Source organism: Lissotriton vulgaris, chromosome 7 (assembly GCF_964263255.1).
Source record: "Lissotriton vulgaris chromosome 7, aLisVul1.2, whole genome shotgun sequence".
NCBI classification, from domain to species: Eukaryota; Metazoa; Chordata; class Amphibia; order Caudata; family Salamandridae; genus Lissotriton; species Lissotriton vulgaris.
This window is the reverse complement of record NC_141695.1, coordinates 198,360,997-198,377,334: the sequence shown is the minus strand read 5'-3', so window position 1 is coordinate 198,377,334 and position 16,338 is coordinate 198,360,997. Positions and strand designations below refer to the sequence as shown.

Sequence of the window (16,338 nt, the reverse complement as noted above, 5' to 3'; positions counted from 1 at the left end):
GTACGAGTAGCCCCACCAGTCCTTGTAAGAATAGCCCCGCCAGTCCAGGTAAGATTATCCCCGCCAGTCCTGGTTAGAATAGCCCCGCCAGTCCTGGTAAGAGTAACCCTGATAGTCCTGGTTAGAGTAGCCCCGCCAGTCCTGGTAAGAGTAGCCCCGCCAGTCCTTGCAAGAGTAGTCCTGCCAGTCGTGGTAAGAGCAGCCCCGCCTGTCCTGGTAAGAGTAGCCCCACCAGTCCTTGTAAGAGTAGCCCCGCCAGTCCTTGAAAGAGTAGCCCCACCAGTCCTTGTCAGAGTAGCCCCACCAGTCCTGGTAAGAGTAGCTCTGCCAGTCCTTGTAAGAGTAGCCCCAACAGTCCTGGTAAGAGTAGTCCCAACATCCTAGTAAGAGTAGACCCACCAGTCCTGGTAAGAGTAGCCCCACCAGATCTTTTAAGAGTAGCCCCACCAGTCCATGCAAGAGTAGCCTCCCCAGTCCTTGCAAGAGTAGCTTTGCAAGTTCTTGTAAGAGTAACCCTACCTGTCCTTGAAAGAGTAGCCCCACAAGACTTTGTAAGAGTAGCCCAAACAGTCCTTGTAAGAGTAGAATCACCATTCCTGGTTAGAGTAGCTTCACCAGTCCTGGTAACAGTAGCCTCACCAGTCATTGTATGAGTAGCCCCGCCAGCCTTTGTAAGAGTAGCCCCAACAGTCCTTGTAAGAGAAGCCCCGCCAGTCCTTGTAAGAGTAGCTTCACCAGTCCTTGTGAGAGTAGCCCCGCCAGTCCTTGTAAGAGTAGCCCCGCCAGCTTTTAAAAGAGTGACCAAACAGTCCTTGTAAGAATAGCCCCACCATTCTTAGCAAGAGTAGCCCAGCCAGTCCTTGTAAGATTATCCCTGCCAGTACTTGTAAGAGTAGCCCCACCAGTCCTTGTAAGAGTAACCCCACCAGTCCTCGTAAGAGTAGCCCTGCCAGTCCTTGAAAGAGTAGCACCATAAGTCCTTGCAAGAGTAGCACCACCAGTCCTTGAAAAAGATGCTTCACTCATTTTTTTAAGAGTAGTCCCACCAGCCTTTGTAAGAGTAGCCCCAACAGTCCTTGTAAAAGTAGTTCCGCCAGTCCTAGTAAGAGCAGCCCTGCCAGTCCTTGCAAGAGTAGCCTCACCAGTCATTTAAAGAGTAGCCTCGTCAGTCCTGGTAAGAGTAGACTTGCCAGTCCTTGTAAGAGTAGCCCCACCAGTCCTTGTAAGAGTAGCACCACCAGTCCTGGTAAGAGTAGCCCCGCCAGTCCTGGTAAGAGTAACCCCAACAGTCCTGGTAAGAGTAACCCCAACAGTCCGGGTAAGAGTAGCCTCATCAATCCTGGTAAAAGTAACCCCATCAGTCCTGGTAAGAGTAGCCCCACCAGTCCTGGTAAGAGTAGCCTCATCAATCCTTGTTAGAGTAGCCCCACCAACCCTGGTAAGAGTAGCCTCACCAGTCCTTGTAAGAGTAGCCTCACCAGTCCTGGTAAGAGTAACCCCACCGGCCCTTGTAAGAGTAGCCTCACCAGAGTAGCCTGATCAGTCCTGGTAAGAGTAGCCTAACCAGTCCTGGTAAGAGTAGCCTCACCAGTCCTGGTAAGAGTAACCCAACCAGTCCTGGTAAGAGTAGCCTCACCAGTCCTTGTAAGAAAAGCCCCGCCAGGCCTGGTTAGAGTAGCCCCGCCAGTCCTCGTAAGAGTAGCCCTGCCAGTCCTTGAAAGAGTAGCACCATCAGTCCTTGAAAGAGTAGCACCACCAGTCCTTGAAAAAGAAGCTTCACCCGTCTTTGTAAGAGTAGTCTCGCAGCCTTTTTTAAGAGTAGCCCCAACAGCCTTTGTAAAAGTAGTTCCCCCAGTCCTAGTAAGAGTAGCCCTGCCAGTCCTTGCAAGAGTAGCCTCACCAGTCATTGAAATAGTAGCCTCGCCAGTCCTGGTAAGAGTAGACCCGCCAGTCCTTGTAAGAGTAGCCCCACCAGTCCTGGTAAGAGTTGCACCACCAATCCTGGTAAGAGTAGCGCCACCAGTCCTTGAAAGAGTAGCTTCACCAGTCCTGGTAAGAGTAGCTCCATCAGTCCTGGTAAGAGTAGCCTCACCAGAGAAGTGTGGCTCACTGGTTAGAGGAGACAGACCTGGAAGCAGAGGTCAGCCCGGGACCAGGGTTCAATTCCCGGCTCGGCGGCTCTTGAGTCCAAAAATGTCCACGGACTCGACAGTTCTCGCTCCAGTGCCTACTCGATTCACGGGTTCACACTCTGCGACTCTGGGCAATAGCTTTCTTAATCTCCACAACAGCCCCTCGCGGTGGGATGCCTGGATTTCACCTTGTGGATACCCTGCCGGGGTATCTCACAGGGGAATACCAGGACGGGTTCCCTAAGCAAGCGCTTAGATACCGGGTCGGTGATTTGCGCTATATAAATACATGTACATACCAGTCCTTGTAGGAGTAGCCCCACCAGTACTTGTAAGAGTAGCCTCACCAGTCCTGGTAAGAGTAGCCCCTCCAGTCCTTGTAAGAGTAGCTGTGAAAAAATGCCCTCTTTCTGCATGATACCCCCCACTTTTTGCTGAATTGCCTATGTGCTTTGACTGAGTGTGCCCTGGGCTCCTGCTAAACAGGTACCCAGTGCCTATGTTCTTTCCCTAAAACTGCATTGAAACCAAAACACAATTGGCATCTCTGGCCCCAGGTCAGCCCCTGGTAAATGGAACCTCAGGTACCCAGGTCACTATGACCAGGTAAGGCCTCTAAGGGATGCAGCACATATTGTGCCACCCTTAGAGGTCCTGTACCTTCACACTCACAATCTGCCTTTGCAGGCTGCGTGTCTTGGTGCAGAACAAAGTGAAGAGTTGACATAGCACACAAACCTGTGTGCCATGCTACAACCCTGCCTGCAGCTAGCAGCCTCAAGAAGCCCAGGGGCGCTGCCCTGCCTTAAAAAGAAAATAATCTGTCTCCCGGGAACACCTGATTTGTTCGGCAACAGACTCCAGCTCTGGCAAAATCCACGAGTCAGCACCACTCTGCACCTGACACGCACGGCACGAGTTTGAGTGGCCCTACACTACTAGGAGGTCTCCGCGGTGATCCAAACCTGAGATCCAGTGATCCCTGACCTACCTCAAGCCTCCAACCAATGCCTTCTGCCTCAAACCGGAAGTCTGGGTCTGGTGACTCAGTGGACCAATGTGTCCACTGGAGGGGTCTGTGTTCGACCTCATGGTCACAGGTTCTAATCCCGGCAGGTCCACTCAGCCTTTCATCCACCTGAGGTTGATAAAATGAGTAACATTGAGTTGGGTAACAATGAACATCTGTTATTCGGCGCCAAGATACCTAAGGGTGAACATGCGCTTTACAAATACACATGTAATGTTTTGTTATGTCCCCCAACCATGACCACGAGCTAGTGAGAAGATCCGACCCTCAAAGCCACCCCTGCACCCGTCGCCCCACTGCCTTTGGTGGCCCAACCGACATTGCCTAACCAACCCCCAACATCCCAACTTACCTCTCCAAGTGGTGGTCGCACCCAGAAGACCTTCGTCCCGAGTTTGCAGTGTGTATGCAAAGCTCTCCATTGAAAGCTACAGGGCTCCCGACACCAAAACAGCACTCTGCACCTGGCCGCCCCAGGGCCGCTGAGGGGGATCCTTTTGTGCTGGATTGAACCCACATTTTGCCCTGAGCTTAAGTCTAGGAGCTTTGCTCCCACAACCCTGTGGCCTGCTCGTCAGCAGCCACCAACCGGAGGCCCCTTATCCCCCATTGGATAACATAGGGCCTCACACTTTGCACCCGGCCACCCTAGTGCGCCCTTGTCCATGGGGGACCCCTGAGTCTCCCCCCAGAATACCAACTCCCACAACCGAATACTTACCTTTGAATAGATATCCCTATTTTCCTCCATAGGATAACATTGACTGTTTTTCTGTGAAAAAGTTTTTAAGTTTGGAGTTGGAAAATCTAAAAAAAACCTTTAAAGCTGTAACTAAATAACAAAAACACTTTTACTTACCTGTTTACAGCAAATGTCCAAGTGCAGTATCCAGGTATACTGCACTGTGTAAGAAAAGTAATCTGTAAAGTAATCTACTTGACATTCTACTAAAAAGCCAATACAATGTATATGTACAGTATATCAAAAACATTGCATTACTAGTAGCGCTACTGTAATCAAATCAAAGTGCATATACAATTGCAATTCATACTGCTTACAAACTGCATTACTACTATAAAGTACTTATTGCTTACCTGAGCCAGGCTTGCTTGGTTCTAGAAAATAAAATAACTAACATAATATGTTTATACAAAACCAATTGGTCTGAAGTTCAGTCTTTGAGTGTGTGATATCATATGCTGATTGAGTGTGTACAACAAATGCTTAACACTACCCTCTGATACAGCCTTACTGCTCGACCAAACTACCACAAATAGAGAGTAAGGTGCTATCTACTTTACCTCTGCCTACCTTTGGGGTTCCACTGGACTCTCTGCACACTATACCTCACTGTGGTATAGTACATACTGAGCCAGCTTCCTACAGTAGCCCCACCAGTCCTTGTAAGAGCAGCCCCACCAGTCCTTGTAAGAGCAGCCCCACCAGTCCTTGTAAGAGCAGCCCCACCAGTCCTTGTAAGAGCAGCCCCACCAGTCCTTGTAAGAGCAGCCCCACCAGTCCTTGTAAGAGTAGCCTCACCAGTCCTTGCTGCTAGATTCTTCTAGCCTTGGCCCGTGCAAGTAAAAGCGATTGAGGATGGGGTCGGGTTGGGGGAGGGAGATTTTGACAGACGACAAGGGAAAATTCATTATTTATTTAATTTTCCCTTGTGGCTGTCTGTCAAATCCCCCTCCAACCCGGCCCAATGCACTTACGTGCACGGGCTGCGTCTGAACTCTTCTCTAAGAATGGCCTAGTATAGTGAATCAGTCAGTGGTGCTCGTGTCTGCCAGCTAACATTTCTGTGCATCAGCCTCAGTCGGTTTCTGCTTTAAACAAATGGAAGAGTGTTTTGGTACGGAGGTGTGCACTGCTGTTTGGAAGGAAGCTTGTGCATTTAGTACCAGAATAATCCAAGGCGCTGACTTCTCCATGAAGCAGAAGCTTGCATCTTGGATAAATGGTGCAGCTTCAGGGGGTGTTTGGGCTGTTACACACCCGAGAAAACATATTATTTAATAAATAGTTGGGTACTGTGTTTTAAGTATCCCACACAATCCGCTCTTCATTCCCTTTCCACCTGTCCTTAAGCCCCACTCATGTGCTGCTTCCCATATAATGATTATCATGATATGCCAGCGTGGTTGTCGGGAAATCTGAAGGTCACACCCTCCAGACTTAGTGACCAAGCCACCCCTGCTTGAATTGTTAATAACACATCAGCACTCCTTCATAGGTTCAATTGATAAGGCATATGTCCCAGAATCCATATTGACACTAATGGTGACTGGGTACATCTGACCTGGTCCTGATTATCATGAAGAGAGTTTGGGGTAAGAAAAGAATATAAAATAAATGAAAACAAATGAGGTAGTTGTAGGAGATTCAATTCATAACTAAATGCTCAGGGCAGTAATCAATTAATGTTGTTACAGCTAATATTTTACTGATACTCAATCATTTTCTTTATATTTTTTTTACTAGATAGTTGTACACTGACCATGAGGAACCATTGCTCACATGTTATTATCTGTTCATGATTACACTTATTTTGTTTACGCATCATTTCCATTTTTAACCAAAAAAGTTACAATATGTTTGTGCAGCCTCTTAATATTGAGTCATTGTTTTCAAATTCTTTGCTTAACACCTTTTTTGCTGTGTCTTGATTTATAGAAAACAAGAATTCTAATTATGTATTTCGCTCCTTTCTCTGTGGTAAGTGACGCAGTCTCTCTAATAGACGATCTCCTGCAATGTAGAAAAAGGGTAAAAACCTGGCTTTATCCTCGTCTGCTTTCTGACATCCTGCTAATCTTCCTTTTAGTAAGGGCCTTCCTTCCAATGGTATCCACACTTAGCCAGAAATCCGTATCACAGCGCCAGGGTACCCGTAGGGTTTTAGTTGTGCTTTATAAATGCTGATAATAATAATTTATGCTATTTGTACTGCTTCTCGTATGACAATATTGACATGTTTTGGCCATCTCAATAAGATTAAAGGCCTCTTCAGGACCTATAACAAGGGCTTGTTGCAGTAAATCATATCCGTCACTTACTATTATGCGGATACTCATCGTTACGATTTTTCATACTGTTTTAGGTTGAAGGGTTGTATATTTCTTTATAGTAAGCAATATATATGTCCTGTTATTTTGAGTTGTGATTATCAGTGAGTATTTTACTGACAAATATTTTTTTTTCTTTGTGTGCTTGTTTCTGCTCACACATATAGTTTTGCATCAAGGTCCCCCTCGTGCAAATGCCAAACATTCCAGACTGCACAAATGCCAAAGCCATGCAGTTTAGTCTAGGTTATAGCTACTCCCCAAACTGTTGTTTTTTCCTTGTTAAGATGTCCTTATACAAACGAAAATTATTCCAGCTGGAGTTGTGCTGTGAGAAGGGCCCTTTGATGCTTTTGCATCTTTATCAGTTTAATACTGCATAAAATGCCAGGTGGAAATTAAAGAATACAGAAAACAAGGTGGAAATTAAACAATACAAGGAACATAATATAAAAAACATGAATTATTTGTAAAACAGTGACCGCTGACACATGTTTGAACAGATTGTTTTGTCGTGCCACATATCTCCAGAATAGGCATGTCTTGCACTGAAAGAGACGGTCCGCAGCTTTGGATTCACAGATGTTGGGCCCTGTAATCCGGATAGTTTCATTGATGGGAGTTCTGATAGTTGTGTGGACATAAAGTGCAGATTCTCCAATACTTCACAGACTGATCCCTTCTGTTGTTGATAGTGGGGCTCAAGGGGTGGTCTGGATCTTACCTGATCAATCGCACCCCATCTCCGGAAAGTGATCAACATCTTCTTCGAGACAGCAATCTTCCCGGAAAGCTGGAAGCACGTCGAGATCAACGCATTACTCATGAAACCAAAGGTGGACCCCAAGGACCTCAAGAACTTCCCACCATCTCCCTGATCCCGTTCCCGGCGAAGGTCACTGAGAAAATCATCAACAAACAGCTAACCCTCTTCCTCGAGGAGAACAGCATGCTGGACCCGTCCCAGTCCGGGTTCCGCAGCAACCACAGCACCGAAACCGCCCTCCTCGCCGCCACCGATGACATCAGGACCCTGCATGACAACAGAGAAACAGCAGCCCTCATCCTCCTGGACCGGTCAGTTGCCTTCGACACGGTCTGCCACCACACACTATGAACACGCCTACACTACGCCGGGATCCAAGAGAAGGCCCTGGACTGGACCACTTCCTTCCTCTCTGGCTCCTATTAAACATAGACAATAATCAGGCTTCTGACACAGCAGTGCAGAAGGGTCAGACGAACGATGAGCCGCTCCCAATAGGGGAGTATTCACAGGGCAATACACACAATACAGCGAGTGTGGCCGCGCAGAACACTGCACTTCAAGTCCTGCAGAACAGAGGGTAGTAGCTGCGGCAACTCCATCCATCGCGCAATCTCACGCACCATTAGTAGCGTATCAAGGCAGTGGAGTAGCACAAGTATGGGTGCAATCGGGTGGGGTGGCACAATCTCCTGTGGTGGTCACCGCTACTACGCAAGCGCCAACCAATAATCCGGGTGTCGCAGGGCCGGGGATACTCCCAACAGTTCCCCCAGTGCCCCGGGTGGCGTTGGTATCAATACAGACCCCTCTGTCGCAGAGCCCGGTGCTCTTTGGTTCTACTTCACCCATATTAGCCCCATCTGCAAGTATTACATGGCACGTACTGGCAGAAACCAGACAGAAGATTTTCAGGAGGGAATTTATTGATGTTTTCGACCTTATTAATGTGGGAGTGGTCCCAGGGAAGAGCAGGGTAGGCAAGGAGGGTGAATTCAAGCAAGTTTGGGTGGAGAGGTCTATCAAGAATTGGGTGACTGAGTTTGCTATTTACGCAGCAATCATGGTAGAGAGGTTCCCAGCTGTGGCGGCCCAGATGATTAGCTACATGTCAATGATTCACCGGGCAGCATCAAAATTCCAGGGCATGGTCTGGCCTCAGTACAAAAACAAACTTAGGCAAATGAAGGCAGTAAGGCCAGAGATGGCATGGGATCAGCGAGAGTTCAACACATGGCATGCTGAATTCTGCTCGGCTCTGCCAGTTAACAAGACCATTCACTCCTTTCATGGGGACAAAAGGGCAGGGGACAAGAAGAAAGCTTGCTGGCAGTTTAATAAAAATGAGTGCAGTAGGGGATCTACATGCAAATTCAAGCATATATGTTTCTTCTGTGGAGACCAAGGTCATCCAGAGAGCAAGTGCTTCAAGAAATTGGGAAAACCTAAAGAACAGCATACCCCCTCCCATGCATGAAACAGTCCAGTCATCATAAGAAACTACCCACTTCCATACGCCTGCATGTCTTGGCCCACCTCCTCAATAGATATGAGCGGAGGCAAGAGGCTCATCTGTAATATCAGGGTTTCAAACTTGGCTTTCATATTCCATCTAACTCTCCGCCTTCCACAGTTCCCCCACGCAATCAGCTCTCAGTCGTGCGCAACCCGGAGGTTACTAGGGGAAAAATCCTGAAGGAGGTAAGACTGGGGAGGGTGGCTGGCACTTTTCAGCAAACGCGAAGGGAAGGCTTGGTGTGTTCACCACTGGGTTTGGTACCTAAAAAGGAGGCTGGGAAATACCGCTTGATTCTTAACCTGTCATGTCCGCCGGTGTCTTCAGTCACTTACACGTTGGATTCAGAGCTGTATACGGTGTGTTACACCACATTCAGTATGGCAAATCATAAACAACAGAGCCTAGGCGAGGGCGCTCTGATGGCCAAATCCGACATAGAAGCCGCCTTTTGCCTCTTGCCGGTGCACCCGGAGGACACTAGGCTGCTAGGTTTTACGTTTGAGGGGAGTTTCTTTATGGATCTGTGTATGCCAATGGGGTGTTCTATCGCATGCGCTATGTTTGAAACATTCAGCCATTTTTTGGAATGGGTGGTACAAGATCTGTTGTCATCACGAGATGTGGTGCACTATTCAGATGTCTTGCTATTTTTAGGCCTCCTGGCACGCCGGCTTGTGGGAAGGCCCTGCTGGGCTTCCAACGGTTAGCGGAAGCATTGGGGGTACCCCTGGCGGAAGAAAAAACTGAGGGTCCAGCGACTTGCATAGCCTCCTTAGGCATCGAAATAGGCACCATATCAGGGGTATGCAGGTTCCCACAGGAGAAAGTAAGATCATTCGAAGCCTCCACAGACGAATGTTATGGGGCACGAAAGGGTACCTTGTACCAGTTGCAGGTCTTGGTGGGGCAATTGAATTTTACCCTCTAGGTGATACCCATGGGCAGGACATTTTCAAGGAGCATTGCCAGGGCAATGTCCGGCGTACGGGCAAAACATCACCAGGCTTTCTGCATTGGTGAAAGATGACTTGGGTACGTGTAAGGAGTTTTTGGTGGGGTTTAATGGCTCTGTGCTTTGACAGCAACCAGGGAGATCGAACGCAGAGTTAGAGCTTTACACGGATGCAGCGGGCAGCGTAGGGTTCGGGCAGTGCCAGGCTCAAGGTGGTGCATGAACCACTGGCCGACGGAGTGGGTCAAGACGGAGTTGACCCGAATGTAACAATCTTAGAGCTGTTTCCTATCATTGTAGCAATGCATATCTGGGGCACCTTCCTGGAAAATAAGCGCATTGTGTTCTGGTCTGACAGTATGTCTGCAGTGATGGCAGTGAACAATCAGAGGGCAAAATGCCCATGGGTACTTCGCATACTTAAGGGACTTATTTGGGGAAGCCTCAAACGCAATGTGTATTTTATCACCAAAAATGTCAAAGGGGTGTATCGCAGTAGGTGATGCCCTGTCTTGTTCTATGTTGAGAGAATTTAGAGCTCGATAGCCGCAAGTGGACAACCAGATGGCGAACTTCCCGGAGGAACTATGGAAGCTTGGTGCCCATTGCCCCCGATCTGATAGCGGCTTCCCTTGCTCCCAAGACCAAGAGTGTGTATGAGAATGCATGGCGGTTATACTTGGCGGTCATGAATAGAGCAGGGTGGACAGAGAAATTTACACCACAGGGGATGCTGTTATTCATAGTCCAACAGAAAGAGAACGGGAAATCACTATCCCTTGTTAGGAGACAGCTGTCATTGATTGCCTTCTTTGCAGGGTTGGAAGGGGTGGCAGACCCTAGCAAGGATCCCAGGGTCCGACCGGTTTTGAAGGGCTGGGAATTCTTGGCCCTATTGTTGAACGATGGTAGGATACCTATAAACGCTAGTCGACTATCAAGTATTTTGGACATATTACCTCAAGTCTGCATATCCCCTTATGGGATATGCAGCTGCTGAGGTTAGCGTATTCCCTGACATTCTTTGGGGTATGCCGAATTTTTGAACTCATACCACCCTCAAAGGCGGATAGAGGGAGGAATTAGCCAAGCAGATGCGATAATATCAGAAGATATGTTGCAAGTCAGAGAAAGGAGGTCAAAGCCAGACCCGTTAGGGAAAGGAGCATGGGTGCAGCTAAGGGCAGTTCATTGGCCCTCTTAGTGTCCCGTGGCTTTGATGCAGACTTTCATTCAAATAGGAGATGCTAGGCTGTTGATAAATGCAGATGGAACTCCCCTGACAAGATTCCAGTTCACACGTGTATGCACGCGCTCACTGACTCTTCTGGGGAAGAGACGGCCCATTTCACATCTCATTCATTTCGCACTGGGGCAGCCACAACAGCAGCTTCTTTAGGCCTCCCATTTAGACCATTAAAAGAGTAGGCAGATGGAAGTCATCCTGTTTTGAGCGGTATGTGAGACCACAGTTAGCTTAGACAGATTCTGGGTCACAGCGGCACAAAGTTTTTCTCTTTCTATACTTTAACTTCCATACAGTGCTCAAGAGGCAACGGACGCAGGTATGATGGTGTGGCCATTCTTTTATACGCAGAGAAGGGCAGTTTTTGGCAATTCCAGGGTGGAGAGAACGCAGAGGGCAAGGGGAATCGATCATCACTAGATAGGGATTGGAGGGCAGAGGCTGATGGATCTCACTTACCATTTACAGATTGCATTGGACAGGGGCATGCCCATCCCGGACGTGCTGATGATTCATTGAGGGGGCAATTACATGATTCCTGCGGGCGGGAGGGGGGTTAAGGAAGCACTCTTTTCCATACTCTCATGGGTGAGGAGGGCCCTGCCGGACACAGCTATATTCTGGCTGGAAGTGATACCAGGTTTGGGCTAATAATGCTCCATCAATAGCATTGAACAGGTCGGTGAGGAAATTAAATCAGGCAGTGGCAAATTATTGGCGGGCTCACCCATACGTCCCATCAGGCATAACCTGATACAGGTCTCGAAGACAGAGTTGTACCTGGCGGATGGAGTGCATCTGTCCAACACAGGGCTGGAATTATTCATTCAGAACATCTTAGGGACCATTGCATTAGAACTGGATGGTCAAGCGTTGGTTGGGGGAGGGCAAGAGCGCCAGTAAGATCCCAATCCTGTGGCAGGGTCCCAGGCAAGAGAAATGGCAGGGACTCCTTTTTGGCAGGGACTGTCTGGCCCTGGAACAGGGCGGGCATTCAATGGGGGCTCCGGGCTGGCGGGAGAGGGGATTGACCTGCTGATGGTCCTGGACTCTCCTGCCCTACCCGAGATGCTGGCGCGAGTAGTAAGCAACTTTGGAGAGGGTATCTGGTGCTCAGGAGCCCCCGTGGGGTGGGGGGGGGGCAAGGTGATTTGCACTTGCCCTTGTGGTATAGTCTATCGGATGGAGGTTTGGTAGTTACCCCAGATGAGGGCAGTACAAATTGGTTGTGGCCTGCTGGCACAACACGCATCAAAATGTATCTCTGGAGATCCTGAAATGTAAAAACAATCTCAACCTGAAATGTACACTTCACAAGCCTACTTCTTTTTCTAACAATGTGTGTTGGTTTTGGTTTTATCATAAAAAGTTTGATCAAGTGTTGACAGTTAATCAACAATTAAAGATTGTGGTATCTGAAGGTGTAACTCTTTGCCTGATGTGATTTTTGTGGGGCAAAGGGAGGAGGGGGTGAGGCTGTCAAAATCTGGCTGGGGCGAATCGCAGGTAGTATTCCCACTATGAGACATTCCCTATACCTTTGGAACTCGCCGTAGGCAGAAGTAGTGAATAAATATGTAATTAAATAAACTACTAATGAATTCTTAGATGTACTGAAAAGTGGAACACTTTGCACATTGTGGATTTTAGTAAACAAAATGAAAGACATCAGAATAGTGTGTCGGCTGCAATTAAAGTAAGCCATTTATATTAATGTGACCTTCAGTTTAAACCTGTCGTGGAACGCAGTCCATTAACGCAGTGTACACGACGTTCCTTTAGCTTTGCCTTTTGGTTAAGTGAAATATTGACCCATCTGCACCAGATGTTCTAATTGTGCGTGGACTTTTGTGACGCTGTCATGATCACTTTTCGGGCAGGAGGAGGAACATCCGCCAAACGATTACCTGTTCACGGAACATTGATTTTCGAGAAAGTTGCTAAAACAGGAGATAAAGGTGAGAGATAACCTTTATGGCTTCTGTTTACTGGCAAATGACTGACACCGGTTGACCCCGAAGTCATTCGCTATAAAAACTGAGAGATCGCAGCAGAGGCCGTCAGAAGAGGCCAGGAGGAGAGAAACCACAACAGTCGATTTCTGTCGAGAGCGAGGGACAAGGTCCTAGCGGAATAAGAAAGACATAGAAAGACTGAAAGTATTAAAAGAGACAATATAGAGAGAAGGAAAAGAGGCTGAACAGTGAAAAAAAGGAGAAAAGCAAAAATAGAAAGAGACTCAAAAGTTAGGACAGAAAGGCACCAAACAGACAAGAGGAGAAAAAGACGAAAAGAGACAAGACTGAGAGAGGATAAGAAGAGGAAAATAGGTAAGACACAGAGAGAAGAAAACGGTGAAGAGGAGAAAAATGAAACTACTCGTAGCTTGTCTGATCTGCTCACTCCTGTGTCTCCCCGCCTCCGCTCATGGGATCCGCCACATCTCTGGGACTCAGGTAACTTTGTTACTCAGTAAATCATCTTTCGTATTTTCAGGCTGTCTGTTGTTTCTTATAATGCTTCTTCCCAAACCGTGCTTACCGACTACATCTTAGTCTTTACTACTTTAGCTACTCCTTTTACTCAAATGCAGTTCTTGTTTGACAGCAGTAGGGTCATCAAAATTCAGATGCCTCCATCTTTCTCCCTTCTTTTCATCCATTCTTTGTTCTGAAACTTCTGCCTTTCCTGTCTCTCGTCTCCACTACAAGTTTCTGATGGGGCCGGTGTGGCCCCAGCAGAATGCTTGTCATCTAATTTCGCCCAGGTATCCGACAGGTGACCGCTGCTCAAATCTCCACCTGATGCTGCGGGGAACCAATGAGCAATTGACAGCGGAACAGGGCACAGTATCTCAGTTTCACAAATAATTTCTTGCTTGAACCTCAGGGTTGCACTCATAAGCCACCCTGAGTTACAAGTGCCACAGTATCAGTATCTCCAGGAGACGAGTGTACTGGACAAATCAGTGTCACCCACAATAAGGTCCTTTGGGCCCGATTCACAGAACTAACTTAAGACAAAATACTAAACTTACTACCATTTTGGTATTCACAGAAGGCACTTACTCATTTTGGTGTTCACAGAAGGCACTTACTCATTTTGGAATTTACAGAAGGCACTTACTCATTTCGGTATTCACAGATTTTAGGAGTCCTAACTTCTGTGAATACCGAAATGAGTAAGTGCTTTCTGTGAATACCAAAAGGAGTAAGTGCCTTCTGTGAGTACCAAAATGGTAGTAAGTTTAGGATTTTGTCTTAAGTTAGTTCTGTGAATCGGGCCCTTGTGTCTTTTCTTTTCACACTCCTGTCTCTTCCTGGACTATTCCTTCCCTCTGTCACAGTCTCTTGCACTTCAGTGGCCCGCTCATCGCACTCTTTTACTCCTCAATATGCAGTGGTGTCTACTTGACAGAGACGAGCTCAAAATCACATGAATAGTCTTAATATTTCACTAGATCTAGTGTTTCCTAATTACTGACCCAATATATTTCTGTAATGTCACTTCAATGCAACCAAAGTCTTATTAACTCCCAATAGGATGTGTCTGTGCAAATCTCTTCATTCTGCAAATCTTGAAGCAGTGATCTCATTCACCCATTCACACATCACTGGATATATGCACTTTAATTAAATACCTCCTCCCACACTCAATGGAAATCCACCCATGGACAAGTGTGTATTCTTAACTTTCCATCTCCCTCTTGGCTCACACATCATCCACTTTAGTCAGGTTTTTTTGCCCACATATATCCCTCATTCACTTCACGAAGTCTGACATAGCCCTCACCCACTACGATGGAGTCCACCCATTCCCCAACACTGGCCTCTCACAATTCTCCGTCATCAATCTTTTACAAACTCCCCACCCAACACATTTCAACCTTTTCATCTTACTACTGACTCAAATATAGCGATGTGAACGCTCACACATAAAAGAGCTACCAGCTGCACTGGATTACAACACTTGGGGCCATATGTATCAAGATACCCATTTGCAAATCTCAAATAGCGATTTTTAAGAAATGGCTATTTGAGAATCGCAAATGGGTATGTATGTACAAAATCGCATTATTTTTGCGATTCCTTAGAATTCCTTAATTGCGATTTGCAAATTGCGAATCGCAATTAAGGAATACTTTCCCATTCATTTTTATGGGCCAGGAGGCCCATAGGAATGAATGGGAAGTAATTCTCAATTTGCGATTCGCTATTTGCTAATCGCAAATTGAGAATAATTTCAAGGGTGCAGGGGTGTCCAAAGGACCAAATAACAAAAACAAACTGGGGGTCTATATAAGAGCCTGTTAGACTCCCAAAAATACGCTCTCTCCTGTATAAATCAATGAGCGCTCAAGGGGCTAGATGCAACTAACTACCTCATAATGTGCCAAAAGAACAACCTATATTGTTGGACTCACTGCAATTGTTGATTAGACTCATACAGAGAAATACTGGATTCCCATCAACTTCAAATGTAGATCAAATATTCTCATTTGGTCATCCAAACAGGGATGGTATGTCTCATGATCATTGAGACTGGTCCATAGCCCATACTCATCTGGGTCATATCCTCAATCGCCGTGAGTACCATGAGTTTAATGATTGTGATGGAATTGAGTGCAGTGCATAAATAATAAAGTGTAGTGAATTTAAAAAAGGATAGAGGATCAATACAACCAACTTTAATATAACTTGATCTCTCTCTTAATAAAAACAAGGACAGTGCAAAAAGAGCAGTCTAACCATATAACTGCATATATAGGGTCCAAAGGACACGCTGTTGCACCCCTGAAATATACATGGGTGCACATGTGGCGCACATACATGCCCTAAGGGCATGTATGTGCCTCACATGGCACTTTGAAAAATGCAAAAATGTGCATTTTTCAAGGAATTCGTAACTTACCACCAACTAGAAGTTGGTGGTAATTTGCGATTCCTTAAGGGCATTTTGCTAATTGTTTTTACTACATACATTGCATTTAAGGAATCGCAAAATTTGTGATTCCTTAAATGCAATTGCAAAATAAGGGATCGCAAACTTTGCAATTCCTTATTTTGCACCAGTTTTGCATCAAACATTCCATTTAGCAAATTCGCATTCGCAAGGCCGAAATTTTGCGAATTTCGGCCTTTGCGATTGCGAATTTGCATGATACATGTGGCCCTTGGTAGCCAGTGCAAGACTCTTAACGTCAGTGCTTTTGTCGAAGGTATCAGTGCTTTGAAGATGTCTAACCAATTTTCCCTTCTTTTCAACAGAGCAACAACGTGGAACATTCGCTCAGTCTTTCTGAGCCTACCCTGGAAGAGCCGAGTTTAATGGTGAGCTATTTCCCAAGGAAGCATTTTTACTGAGGGGATGGTGGGATGCTGATGAATTGGTAGAAAGTGACTATTAAAAGGGGGAGATAAGATATTTTATAGCCACATTCTCAGCATCATCCTGAAACGAGTTCAGCCCAGACTCTTACTGAGAAATCCCCAACCCCCCAGGAGAACCTTAATGGCCCTGGAAATACATAGGTATTTGTCTTGTGCTGATCCAAGGTACTGCTGGACTCTTAATGCTTACATTTACCAATCAAGAAATCAATATAATTTCACAATACACCGCTA

At 46.6% G+C, this 16,338-nt stretch overlaps 1 long non-coding RNA gene across 1 annotated transcript in view; it reads left to right on the top strand.

Moving 5' to 3' along the window:
• LOC147701183 (uncharacterized) overlaps positions 1-16,047 on the top strand; it is a 109,098-nt gene extending 93,051 nt beyond the window's left edge. The window contains exon 3 of the long non-coding RNA XR_015297437.1: positions 15,982-16,047. This is a non-coding gene — a long non-coding RNA (uncharacterized LOC147701183). The remainder of the gene's footprint in view (positions 1-15,981) is intronic.
• The last annotated feature ends 291 nt before the right edge of the window (positions 16,048-16,338 follow it).